The following is a 9,622-nucleotide window of genomic DNA, read 5'->3' as shown; positions in this document are numbered from 1 at the left end:
TTATGCTCTATTGACTTTGGAATTTAAAGAACATGAAATATGAAGAAATTAAGTATGATGATGAAAATACTCCTTTCTTTCTGAAACAGCTTTGATAGAAATTTAATTTTTGCTATGCATGAAATAGATGTCTTATATTAAGAACTTCAAACAAAGTGAGCAGGCTATTAAACATGGACTTGGCAGCCTAAGTTTACATTAGGTCAATTTAACAATAAATCCTAATGTTAGGCAAGAAAAAATATATTCTTTATTGAGTTAGAAATAAATACAAGGCAATGATGTCTTTAAAAAATTTTTCTAAGGACAAAACGTGTACTCATATGATGTCTTTGACATTTGAGTTTTATAAAATGCAAATATCCTTTAATTATTACTTTCGTGATATCAAATTAAAGTAATATGCAATAGAAATATGAAGCAAGAGAGCTTTTGTGTAATACAAACAAGAGGGAAGGTAGGCTGTCTTCACTTTTTAATGGATAAATATACAAATGCAGAGAAATAAAGGTAGATTAAAAGTGTTGTGTTGCCATTAAGTTCATCAAGTTGGTTCTCACTAATAATGACTCTGTATAGTGTTTCCAAAAGTCCTGGTATGGTGCCACAGGATAAGCACTCAACCTCAAGGTTGGTTTGAACTACAAAATTCGGCGGTTCAAACTCAACTACTTGTTTGTTGAAAGCCTATACAGGGTCGCTATGAGCTGGAATTGACTCTATGGCATTTAACAACATAGGGTTTCGAGGGAGGGGCTGGTGGATTTGAATTGCCAAGTAAATCACATATACCCATATAAAAACAGAAATCTAAAGAGGTTAATTTATATTTTTTCTGACACCAAAATATTTTAAATGATTGCATACTGAACTCAGATTATTTCAGAATTTCAATTACTGTTACTTTCACCCCAATTTTTATTTTTACATTCTGTACCGGAGTCCTGATGTGACCCTATATGATAAACACTCAACCCCAATGTTGGTTTGAACTGCAAGGTTGGTGGAAACTTTACGTAAGTTTCTGACTCAATGATTCAAGGGCATTTAACAACAACCTGCGAAACATGTGTCTGACATGAAAACTTAGGGCCACACTCCTGTAAGGTTGTCATAGATTTATCTTACTCTAGATCTCAGCTTTCTGTTCTTACTTAAAGGGGGAAAATAGACACAGAATTCATTGATGAAACAAATGATAAATGTTTGATGACAACATAATTGTTGTTGTTGTTGTTAAATGATGTCTAGTCGGTTCTGACTCATAAAATCAAAAAATTGTATTCATTTATTCACCCATATGAATTACCTACTATGGGTCAGACACTAAGAGTGCTGGTGTGTTGCTGCAGGACAATGCACTGGACCACAGTATCAGTTTGAACTACAAAGTTGGCAGTTCAGACCCATCAGCCACTCCTCAGAAACTCTATTGTTGCTGTTAGGTGCCATTGAATCAGTACTGACTCATAGAGGCCTTATGCACAAAAGAATGAAACACTGCAGGGTCCTGTGCCAAGCTCACAATCATTGCTACATTTGAGACCACTGCTTTGCCACTGTGCCAATCCATCTCTTTGAGAATCTTCCCATTTCTTGATGACCCTCCACTTTACCAAGCATTATGTCCTTCTCCAGGGACTGTTAACCCAAGATACTGTCTGAAGTTTGAGAGATGAAGTTTTGCCATCCTGACTTCCAAGGAACATTCTGATTGTACTTTTTCTAACACAGATTTGTTTGTTCTTCTGGTCATCCAAGGTACTTTTCCTACTCTCCTCCAATATCGTAACTCAAATGCATGAATTCTTCTAGAATCTTCCTTATTCAATGCCCAACTTTCACATGCATATAAGTCTATTGACAATATCATGGCTTGGGTAAGTTGCATCTTAGTCCTCAAACTGACATCTTTGCTCTTTAATACTTTAAACAGTTTTCGAGCATCAGATTTGCCTAATGCAATATATTGTTTGACTTCTTGACTGCTGCTTCCATGGTGGATTGAGAAAAATGAAGTCTTTCACAACTTCAATCTTCATGCTATATAACAGCCCAGTAGTGAGGATTTTTGTTTTCTTTACATTGAGGTGCAACCCATAACAAAGGCTGTGGTCTTGATTTTCATCAGTATTTTAAGTCCTCTTTGCATTCACTAGCAAGGTTGCATCATCTGCATATTGTAGGTTGTTAATGAACTTTCCTCCAATTCTGATGCCCTCTTCTTCTCAGATGATTTGTTCATCATACAGCTTCTCATTCAGTCTTGGATATTTGTGATCCAACATAGAAAGAACTGTGATTTCTAAACTTTACTGAGCATCAGAATCATCGGGCTTCTGAATGTACATGTGTCTGTGTCTGTCCTTTCTCAGAGTTTCTGATTCCATCAGTTTGCTTTGCAGCCTGAGATTTTTGCATTTCTATGCAGTTTCTATGTGATGATAATACTGTAGTTCTTGAAACCTCCCTTTGGAACCGCTGCTTTGGTTCAGCACTTCTACAAATTAAGTGTGCTGCTGAATCACTTGGAGAACATATTAAAAGGTAGTATTTTGATTTAGTAAGTCTGGTGTTAATTTCCAGACTTCTGTATTGCTAGAAGTTCCCAGATGCACCAATGCTGCTGATCTGTAAATGGCACAAGACTTAGAGAGTTTGTTTTGTTTGAAGACGGCCAGAGCAGGTGCAATAAGATACTAGGATTCTAATCAACAAGTCAATTATTGTGGAGATTTGGGATGTGCATTGAACTTTTCTTTCCAAGTGGAGAAAGAAATGGGTGCTACACTCATCTATTAGAATTGAAATCAACTTTAATCAGGTTCCAAGCCTCTGAACTGGTTTTAAGAAGGTAATGCTGGAGGCTACTTTGCTATAGATTGTATCAGGGGCCCCAAAGTAAATTTAGATGGCTCATTTTGACGTTTGCCTTTGGTATAGTGGACCCACTGACCATTGATCTTACTCAGAGACCTGAATGGGAGAAGGGAAGCCACTCAGAATGACTTTAGACATTATGAGCAGAGCTCAAAAGATTGTATGGGATAATTGTTCATCCTTCCCAAATGGCCTGCCATGTGGCATTCCAGGAGGCTCAGTACCATCACCAGCTTGCTCAATATGCACATCATGCCTCTGAAAAGACCTTTGAAATGTTTTGGGACACAATCACTCCAGAACACCTCTCTACCTACATGTCCTGCCCACCAACTTTTGACATCCCAGTCTCCTCATGAGCCTGCAGTCTGCAGTTGGAGAGAGGTAGGAATGGCTACAGGATCCAGCTGGCTTTTTAGTTCAATACTCTCAGAATCAGAAGGAAACTAATAAGTAAGGTTGATATTACTGTTTTTGTGATGCATCTGAAGAAACTGAACACTGTGAAAGAGAATGGGGAGAAAATACAACCACTTTTAAATCAAAAGCTCCTTCTTCCAACAGGCCATCAGTGTATTCAATGGTAGGAGGTGCTCAGATGCTGGAACATGAGAAGAAATGTGTCTTTCATATATGGATAAGCATTTCTTGGCATCTGGTTCTAACTCCAATCCCTTGCAGAGGAATTGGAAATGAGTAACTCTCATAGCCTTGATGTGTACAGTTCTTAGTTCTTTGTAGTAATGTGAAATGATCTACGTGGTTAGAGAGTCAAAAAGTACACTTATCTGCAGGTGCCAAGCACTTCTAGCAGAAGTCAGATAAAGGAAGTCACAATTTTTACATGAAAACCTAAAAAGACATTGGTGGACTCAGCATCAAGAGTCCCAATCAATCTTCTTTTAAAAAAAAAAAATTTTTTCTTAATTGAGTGGAGGTTGACAGAGCAGATCATCAGTTTTACATTCAAGAAATTATTAACTTTGTTTCATTATAATGATTGCAACCCCCTCTATGTATCATCAGTTAACAGAATCTTTACCCCTATTCACTTTAACTATTGCATTCTTCTGTATCTCCTGTATACCTTCATCTTGCCACTGTTAACCTCCCTGTTGTTGTATATCACTTGCCCTGTTACCCATGTTAACATGTGTCTACCATTTAGCCCATGATTTATACCTTCCATAACCACCATTGAATGTTTTTTTTTTTGTCAAGAAAACTTTTTACAACAGGGTTCACTTACAATGATTGTTCTTTTGTGATTGGCTAATTTCACTCAGCATAATGCCCTCTAGGTTCATCCATGTTGTGATGTGTTTTGCAGATTCACTGTTATTCTTCATTGTTGTATCATATTCCATCAATTTTTTTCTTTCAGAATTTTGTATATGGTATACCATTGCCTTCTTGACTGTGTGATTTCTTCTGAGAAATCATAGCTTAGTCTTACTGGTTTTCCTTTGTAGGTAACTTTTCTTTTTTCCCCAAGCTGCTCTCAGGATTTTTCATTGGCTTTGGGTTTGGAAAGTTTGATTATAATATGTCTTGGTGATTCTCTTTTTGTGTTTGTGCTGTTTAGGGTTCATTCATCTTCTAGTATGCTTATTTTCTCGTCTTTCATGATATTAGGGAACTTTTCTTCCAACAACTCTTAGACAATTTCTCTGTGCTATTGTCTCTTCCTGTTCTGAAATCCCTATCATCCATAAATTATTCCTCTTCATGGCATCCCACATAACTCAAAAGTTCTTCAGATTTTTTTTCATTCTTTTTTCCTTATTTTCTTCTAATATATGAGGATAAAGAAATTTGTCTATGAGCCCACTAATTCGGGCTTCCATTTCTTCAAATATACTACTTTTCTCTTACAATGTAATGTCCATTTCTGAAATCTTAGTATTAATCTTGTGAACTTCTAATTTCAGGTTTTGTATTGTTTCAAGGTTTGCATTTATTTTGTCTGTTTATTCTTGTAGTATTTTCTTGAATTCTTCTGTTTTTTCTGTGTTCGCCTTGATTTCCTTGATATTTCTGTAAATATTATTCTTTTCAATTCTTTTTTTTTTTTCAGTTAGTTAGTTCCACTAACTTTTCTTTCTCAGAAACATTTTCTGGCTCTGCATCTTGGACATTTGCTTGGTCATTTGATCCATGCTCTCTTGTTTATTCAACTGAGCTGAAATATTCTATTATCTCTAGACATTCTGTTGTATTTGTATTTAATTGATGATTTTATGTTAATGTGTTCTTAGGCTCTCATGAACTGTCTCCTTTGGGTGTAGTTAGAAAATGGAAGTGTGTAAACTAGTCTCATTTGCTGCTCGTGCACCTCAGTTTTGTGTGGGTTTGACTAGTGCGAACTGCTGTCTATCATTGATCTGGTTGTATAGGAGATGGTGTTGGCTCCTGCCCAGTGAGTGGAGTGGCAGAGGGTATGTGTGGTTGTGGCTGGGCTGTCTGGGCATGGTTGCTGTCTCCTGTCAGGGGGGAAAGATGAGAAAACCACACACTAGAAATCAACAGACTAAGTGAATGAGTAACCAACAATGACAAGAGAAAATAATGAGGGAGAAAAAAAATATATAAGTTAGCAGCCACCAGAAACAAACATAATAACTAAGGAGAGGGAAATGGACCTATAGAATAGAAAAATAAAAGAGAAGAAATTTATAAAAATAAATAAATAAATAAAATCAGGAAGAGGGAAAGTGAAAATAAAAGGAGAAATAGAAGTCAGTAGTAAAGAAAAATCAAAAAGAAAAACAAGAAGAAAGAGGGAAATAAGAAACAGAAGAAAAGAAAGAAAAGCAAAAGCAAATATAGAAAGGATAAAATTCAAGGGAATGGAAAGACAAGAAGGAGCAGAAAGAATAAACAAACAAAAACCACAAAAAGAAAAAGGCAGAACAAAAAACAGTGCACTTGTTGGACCCAGAGAGGAGAAAACTCTGGGGGTGGCTCCTGCCAGTCAAGGAGCTTACGAAGTAGGTGTAGGAAGGATGTGACAACAGAGTTTCTGGTCCTAGATGGAGTTCCTATAGGCCTAGGTGTTGTCTCTGTTCAGGAAACTCAATCTGGAAGTAGTTCATAGAGTCTCTTGATAGATAGGTTTTAGTGCCTAAGATCACAGGGCAGCTAAGGGATGAGCTCTCTCCTTAACGTCCACTTTAAGGGCATAGGAGGCAGCTAGCTTTCAGCACCTTCATTAGGCTCAACTGAAAGGGATAACAGATTCAAACATGCATTAAAAATCAGAACATAGAATGTATGAAATATGAGTCTAGGAAAATTGAGAGTTGTCAAAAATGAAGTACAATACATAAAGATCAGTATCCTAGGCTTTCAAGAGGTGAAAGGTACTGGTATTGTCTATGTTATGCCAAAATAACAGGTTGAAGGGGAATCGTGTAGCATTTATCATGAGAAAGAACATTTCAGGATCTATCTTGAAGTACACTTGTGGCTGATAGGTTAATATTCATACACTTACAAGGAAGATTATTATTTACATTTACTCATTAACCACTAATTTTAAAGAGAAAATACAGGATTTTTACCAACTCCCATAGTCTGAAATTAATCAAATATGAAATCAAGATGTACTGATGATTACTGGTGATTAAAATGTGAGAGCTGAATAAACAGAAGGATCAATAGCTGGAAAATATTGGTGATAGATAGAATGACGCTGGAGGTGGCATGATACAATTTTGCAAGATCAGGAATTTATTCACTGAAAATACCTTCCAACAACATAAATGTTGACTAGGAGTGTGGATCTTACCACACAGACTACACAGGAATCAGATTGACTATATTTGGAAAGAGATGAAGAAGCAGCTCAATATCATTACCCTAGAACAATGCTGGGGTGAACTAAAGAACAGACCACATAAATTGCTCTTATGCAAGTTCTATTTGAAGTAGGAGAAAATTAAAACAAGTCCAAGAGAGCTAAAGTATGACCTTGAATGTATCCCACCTGAATTTATCTCAAGATCGTCTCAAGAACAGATTTGATGCATTGAGTACTAGTAACTGAAAATTTTAAAAGTTGTAGAAACTTATCAAGGGCATTATGCATAAAGAAATTGAAAGTTACTAAAAAGAGAGGAAATTTAAGTTGGATTCAGAAGAGGCTGTGGAATGAGGGCTATCGTTGTTGATGTCAGATGGATCTTGGCCAAAATCAGAAAATACCAGAAAGATGTCTCCCTGCATTTTATTTATGATGTATAAACATTCAACTATGAGGATCATAACAAATTATAAGGACTGGGAATTCCAGAACACTTAACTGTACTCATGTGGAACCTGTAAATAGACTGAAAGGCAGTCATTTATATATTTATGTTGTTGTTGACATGAAGTACATTCAAGTCAGTTCCAACTCATTCCAACACTGTATAGGGTTTCTGAGGAACAGCTGGTTAGTTTAACTGCTTACCTTGTGGCTCGCAGTCCAGTGCTGATCCTATAGTACCACACCAGGAGTCCTATAATATATATGTAGTGGTGGTGGTGGTGTGCCAGGGTGTTGGTTCTGACTCGTAGAGACCCAGTATAGGGTTTCTGAGGCTGTAAATCTTTACAGGAGCAGAAAGCTTCATCTTTCTCCCACAGAACAGTTGATAATTTTGAACTGATGACCTTGAGGGTAGCAGCCCAACTCGTAACCACTATGCTACCAGAGCTCCTATATATATCATTGACTTTACTTCTCTAGAGAACTCAGCCTAAGACAGTTTATTACCCATCCATTCTCCTGTGTTGGTATATATCTTATGACCAAGTCTATTTCAGAAAAAACAAATAGTTAAAATTAAGGTTTTCATTTCCTTTTGCCTATTGAAATTATTAGATTTTATGCCTCCATGTTAAAATGTTTTCTACCTTGGATTAATCTACTATTTGGCAATATCTTTAATTTTCTTTGATAAATTGGCCTAATAGAGTCCTGGTGTGGTGCTGTAGAATAAGCATTGGATTGCTAACAAGGTTGGTAGTTCAAACCCACCAGCCATTCCTTGGAAATGCTATACAGAGTCACTTTGAATTATAATGGAAACAATGATATGAAACTACAACAAAGTTGGCCTAAAACTTTTGGAAACAAATAACACTTTGATAAGTTGCTAAATTGCAGGTTGGGGTAGTGGTCAATAGTCAGGACAGGAGAGCATGTCCTATTGAACCCTGCCTGTATGGGAGTTGGTAGTTTTCTTGGATTGCCCCAACCTACACAGCAGATCCAGCCATGCAACTGTGTGGCCTGAGTGGCTGTCAAACTATGGTTGGTCCCTGAGCCAACATCATCAACATCTCTAAGAACAGCTTGTTAGAAATGCAAATTCTTGAGCCTCACTCCAGAGCTAATAAAAGATAAATCTGTAGATATGCATATCAATTGGGAGATTCGGATTCAGGGTAAAGTTTGAGAACCAACACGGGACAGTAACATTCACCAGAAAATTTTGAACCTTGCAAATTCAAAGTATCTGTTGTTGTTGTTGTTAAGTGTCATCGAGTCAGTTCTGACCCATAGCTACCCTGTAGAGGGTTTCCAAGGAGCAACTTGGAGCCACCAACCTTGAACTTGAACCACCAACCTTGCAGTTCAAACCGACTTTGCAGTCTAGTGCATTAACCCACAGAGCCACACCAGGACTCCGTGTCAATAAATGCAATTATTGTCCTAAAATTCACTAGTAAATTAAATAATTTAAAGTAAATAAGTGTCACCATGGGAAGAGTACATTTTATTTCACAAAATAATATTTTGATTCCAACTTTGAGTAGATATTTTCATATACTAGAAAGAACAGTAGCCTCGGAATTCGGGAATCTTGGTTTTAGAGTGGGAGGGTCATACGGCTTTTGACGTCCTCTATGTTCCTGGTTTCTCCCAATTGGAAAATGAGAAGAATACTTGCCCTACTAATTTACAGTGTTCTTATAAATTTGTTTGCTTTTGTTGTTGTTGCTGTTAAGTGCTGTCTAGTTGGTTCTGACGTATTGTGACCCTATATCAGGTTCTTGAACAGGGGCTGGTGGATTCAAACTCTTACCTTGTGGTTAGCAGTGCATTGATTATTCTACAGTACCACACGAAGACCCGTATAAGTAGGTATGCAATCAGATAAACTGTGACAATGCTTGAAAACTACAAGGTGCTCCTCAAATATTAGAACCATCATTGCTATTATTTATGCAGAATCATGTACATAGTTCATAATATATATAAAACCATATATTTTGGCTGTCTCCATCTTCTTGCTATTCTAAATAGTGCTGCTATGAACATTGGTGTGCATATATCTTCTCATGTTGTGGCTCGATTTTCTTGTGGGTAAATACCAAGTAGAGGAATTGCTGGATCATATGGTATTTCTATTTTCAACCTTCTGAGGAAACGCCATATTGCTTTCCAGAGAGGTTGGACCATTCTGCAGTCCCACCAGCAATGCAAGAGTGTCCCAGTCTCTTCACATCCCCGCCAGCATTTATTGTCCTCTGTATTTTTCATCTTTGCTGTTATTGTTGGTGTGAGATGATATCTCATTGTTGTTTTGATTTGCATCTCTCTAACGGCTAGTGATCGAGAACATTTCTTCATATGTTTGTTGGCTGCCTGGATTTCTTCCTTGGTGAAGTGTCTGTTCATGTCCTGTGCCCACTTTTTAATTGGGTTATTTGTCTTTTTCTTGTAGAGGTGTTGTAATTGCCTATATATTTT

Source organism: Chrysochloris asiatica, unplaced genomic scaffold (assembly GCF_000296735.1).
Source record: "Chrysochloris asiatica unplaced genomic scaffold, ChrAsi1.0 scaffold00060, whole genome shotgun sequence".
Classification (NCBI taxonomy): domain Eukaryota; kingdom Metazoa; phylum Chordata; class Mammalia; order Afrosoricida; family Chrysochloridae; genus Chrysochloris; species Chrysochloris asiatica.
Note: the sequence above shows the minus strand (reverse complement) of the source record.